This window comes from Halictus rubicundus, unplaced genomic scaffold (assembly GCF_050948215.1).
Source record: "Halictus rubicundus isolate RS-2024b unplaced genomic scaffold, iyHalRubi1_principal scaffold0802, whole genome shotgun sequence".
Classification (NCBI taxonomy): domain Eukaryota; kingdom Metazoa; phylum Arthropoda; class Insecta; order Hymenoptera; family Halictidae; genus Halictus; species Halictus rubicundus.
The window spans coordinates 10,001-15,000 of NW_027489343.1; the positions used below are offsets into that span (position 1 = coordinate 10,001).

A 5,000-nucleotide genomic window follows, 5' to 3' on the forward strand; every position below is an offset into this window, starting at 1 on the left:
TGGAAGCATCCGTAGAACATGTCCATTAACACCAAGGATACATCTAAACAGACTTGAAACGCCACTTATACCCGGGCGTACACAAGAGCAGCAATCAAATAGCACACAACAGCTGACAGTACAGAGTACCAATGAAGGAGAATGTAATCTTATATCCTCATCTGAGATACGAACACACCTGCACGACATGAAAGAACACCTGACTAGCTCTATGGCTAGTATAGTAGATGCCGCCCTTGATAACGCACCAATTCAGAATATCATGGCCATGCTCGATGAGTATATTAAACAAATACCTGGCTGGGGTGTGGATAACAATAGTAACCCTAATAATAAAAAACAAAAACACAACAATGGAAGCAAACACTATAACAATAATAAAAAGAATACAAGAAAACAAAACAGTAGTAAAAACAACGATAATAGTGAAAATAACAATAACAATAATAGTGAAAACAATAGTAACAAAGCCAAAAATACATACAACAACAACAACAACACAAAATATAAACATGCAAAAAATCGGCAAAATAAGAAACCGTGTGGTAAACGCATAGGAGACCGCTCGAAAAAGAAATCAAGTGAGTACACACGCATGCAGAAACTATACAAGAAGAACCCTAGCCAGGTAGCTGAACATATCTTAACAGGAAATCAACTAAACGTAACTGAGACACCTACCATAGAGGAATTCACCGAATTCTATACAAAATTATTCTCCCCAAAAGATTTAGGCTGGAAGCCTACCGAAACCAGACCATCTGACACCATAGATTTAGCCCACCCGATCTCAACTGTAGAAGTTCATGAACAATTGGCCAAACTAAATGAATCGGCGCCAGGTGTTGATGGCATTAATCGAAAGTCCCTCAGGCAGATGCCGCGGAATGATCTTCACGCCCTCCTTAACGTCTTATGGGGCATAAAAGCATTGCCACCGATATTACGTTTGAACAGGACGACTTTATTGCCCAAAAATGGAGACCTCGCCAACCCCAAACAATGGCGACCAATAACGATTTCCAGTAGGTTACTTCGTTTGCTCAATAAAATAATAGTCACCCGATTAGAAAACCAAATTCGCCTATCACATGCCCAACGAGGATTTACCAAAACGGACGGCATAATAGCTAACACCACAATTCTGCAGGCTATAATAAAGAACAACAGGAGTAAAGCAAAACCATTCATTGTCTTGTCAATAGATCTCGCCAAAGCTTTTGATTCCGTTAATATCACGTCCATAATCAATGCCCTAAACACTAAAGGAATAGATAAACACACAATAGAATATATTAAAAGTACCTATAACGAAGTAACTACTATTCTAGAGTGCCACGGTTTACGATCTGAACCAATCTCTATCAGACGTGGTGTAAAGCAAGGTGACCCAATGTCGGGTTTCTTGTTCAACCTTGTGATAGATGATCTGCTCGAAAAATTAGATCAACGAGAAGGCATAGCAATAAATACCGCTAACATAACAACCATGGCGTTCGCCGATGATATTGTTATATTTGCACCAAACCTAAAAGTCATGCATAGTCATATAAGAGTCATTGAAGGATTCTTCAAAAAACATGGACTTGAAGTCAACGTAGCTAAATGTGCGGCGCTCCAAAGTCTAACCGTACCCGGAACAAAACGCCTAGTAATTGACACGAAACCGCATCTGCGCATTGACAAAACACCCGTGCCAACCTTGGGTGTCGCATCACAGTTAAAATACTTGGGGCACAACTATACATACTGCGGTGCTACTACACCATCGCCCGCAAGGATGGAAGGAATGCTCGAAAAACTTAAAAAAAGCCCGCTAAAACCTTGGCAAAAATTGAATATACTGCAGAGATATTTAATCCCACGACTACATCATGGACTACAAACAATGGACATAAATAAAAAGAAATTAAAATACATCGATAACTGCATCATAAAATTTGTAAAATATATACTGCACCTTCCAATAACCACTCCAACTCCTTACATCCACGCCCCGCTGAAAAATGGCGGCCTTGGAATACCAGCCATAACACTACATGTCTCTGCCGTGTATTTGCGACGCCTGGAGCGCCTAAAAACTCGAGGCGACGAAACAATTCAGAGGGTTCTGGATATGCCCGCTGTAGAACAACTTATGAGCCGGCTAAGAAAAACCCTCCAATGCGTAAATTTGACGACAAAAAAAGCAACTCAACAATATTGGGCTCAACAACTACACAACTCGGCACTTGGTGCCGGATTGGGTTCTATGCGACCGGGAGTGTCAGCCTGGATATATGACCCACCCAACCATTGGAAGGGTAGGGACTATATAGGTGCGATCCAATTGAGAATTGGCTTATTGCCAACAAAAGGAGCACCATACATGTCCAACACTGACTGCAGGAATCCGTCCTGTGCTGGGATGCGTGAATCAGTATATCATATACTCCAAAGATGCCCGGTAACCCATCTCATCCGTGTAAATAGGCATGACAACATAAATAAAATAATTAAAACCTCATTGGATAAATGCAACATAAGAAACGAGAATGCCCCAAGATTTACTACACAAACTGATAGATATGTACCAGATATAGTAGCTATAAAAGATGATACAGCATATGTAATAGAAACCACAGTAGCATATGAGTCTAAACCAACATCGATAATCAATGCATACAACATAAAGAGGCAAAAATACAACCAACCAGCCTTAGTAAAAAAAATAATAGATACTTATAGCGTATCAAGGGTACGATTCATGCCGTTTGTGGTTGGCGCTCGCGGATGTTGGCCGGATACCAATGATCAAATAGTATCAGAATTTGGCTTACCGTATAAGCTCAAAAATATTGCCTGTACTGCCGCCCTTCAATGGGGAGTCTCCACGCACCGAATGTTCATGAGCACCGTGTGGAGACAAAATAAAATGAATGGACGCTAAGGTTATCGCAATAATTGCGATTCTCTATTTTGGTTTCTGATTCTATCTCTTTTCATTTCCTCTTTTTTTTGTTTTTCTTTTCTTTTCTCTGTACTTTCAAGCCGCGTAGAAAACGTATAAATGTATATATTTATGGTGTATTTGTGTATTATTTACTTATAAGTAGTTAACGATAATAATAGTATAAATATTCTTACTTTAATTTAATTTAATTTCAGTCCGTATGTGAATCCTTTCATGCGCGCCTAAGCAACACACTGCAAATAATAGCCTACCAGTGGGCATATAACACAAATACACTGGAAATATTGTTAAACAACACAGTTGTTATTAACAAATGTTCTAGCCAAATGCCTCGTCATCTAATTAGTGACGCGCATGAATGGATTAACGAGATTCCCTCTGTCCCTATCTACTGGGTCTTATAAGCGTCAGGGACTAATATCATGGTAAAACCCCGTCGCACCAACCCCTCCTCCACGTGGTAGGACCTGGACACCATCCGGGTGACTAACGGGGCTCTGGTAAAGAGAGTTCATGCGTGAGTCTTCGCTCCGCGACAACCGCGGCTCTCGTAAAGAGAGTTCTTGCGGAGTTGTCGCACCGCAAAGACCGCTGCTCTCAGGGAGCTCTGCGTGAGTTGTCGCTCTGCGACAACCGCGGCTCTCTCACAAAGAGAGTTCTTGCGGAGTCATCGCTTGCGATGACCGCGGCTCTCAGGGAGCCCATGCGTGTGTTATCGCTCGCGATAACCGCGGCTCTCACCCGGAAGACTCCCCTCTGCCGCGACGACCCACCGGATACATCCGGTGGTATGTTGCAGAACGGGAGAAACGGGGGGCTTACCTTAACCGGTCGGCCTAACGGGGAGGCGAACCCCTTGAACAAACCCTTAACCTCTAAGCTGAGAACGCGGCGAAAGAGGTCCCGTGTTTACACGGGCGGTCGGTGGGTCCATCGACCATTAGCGCAAACCTCAGGATACCAGGCGAAACCTGAGCGTAAAAAAGCCTTCTCCCCGGAAAGGGCGTCACCCGGGGAGCGACCGTTCTTCGTCCCTACTCGTGGGAACAATCATGAACAAACTTACAACTAAAAACAAAAACAGAAAGAAGGAAGAAGGAAAGAAGGGAAGGAAAGGAGGAGGGAAGGAGATGGCGGAAAAGGAAAAGACCCAGGTACACAGGGACGATGCTAGTGCCTGGGAGGACATTATAGACTCAGGCGATTCTCAGTCGGAACTAAGCTCCGACGAGATCGACCTGAAGACACTTCTTGCGAAGATGAAGGGAAAAAAGAGGATCAAGGATCTGGCAACCTCTAGCGACTCGTGTGACGAGTCGCACAAGGCAAAATGGATCAAAGAATCCGAAAATGAAATTCTCGACAGCGACGACGAAGTCGAGCTGCCTCCGAGACCAGAGGGCCTAGTGCTAACTGAGGTGTTGAGCACCTCAAAGAAACTAAGAAGGTTTCTTAGATCCCTTGGACTTGACCAATCCAAACTAAGGTAAGGTGAAGAGCTCCTTGACACTATGATCAAGGAGCAAGAGGAAGAATCTATGGAAGGATGTAGGTTCCGCATGGAACTAATAAATGAGATCAAAGATCTCAAAGTAAAACTAAATGAAAAGCAAGAACGACAGGAAGAGCAATCTGTCGAGAAAAAGCTAAACGAACTATCGGCCAAGCTTGATAGTCTTATGGCTGAGAAGAGTCGCGGCCAAGAGGTTCAACCCTCCAAACCGCTGCTCTATTCAGATATAATAAAAGCTAATAAGTCAACCAGACTAGTGGCCAAGAAGACTGCCGTAAAGGAGTCTAAACCAGCAGCTGCCATCTACCCTGTAAAGGGTAGTCAAATCAAAAGCAGCGAGGAAACAAAGAGAGTACTGTCGGATTGTATCAATCCGACAGAACAGAAGATACGAATCCGGAACCTGAGGAAACTCGGGAACTCCGGTATTCTAATAGAGACAGAATCTGCTAAGGACCTTGAGCAAGTCCTCAGCAACAGAGACCTAAGAGAGAAAATGGATATTGGTCCCCTCCGAAAGAGGAGACCAAAGAT

General features: G+C 43.3%; 1 pseudogene; it reads left to right on the plus strand.

Moving 5' to 3' along the window:
- The window catches only part of LOC143364651 (large subunit ribosomal RNA), a 10,756-nt pseudogene that overhangs the window by 3,614 nt on the left and 2,142 nt on the right, over positions 1-5,000 (plus strand).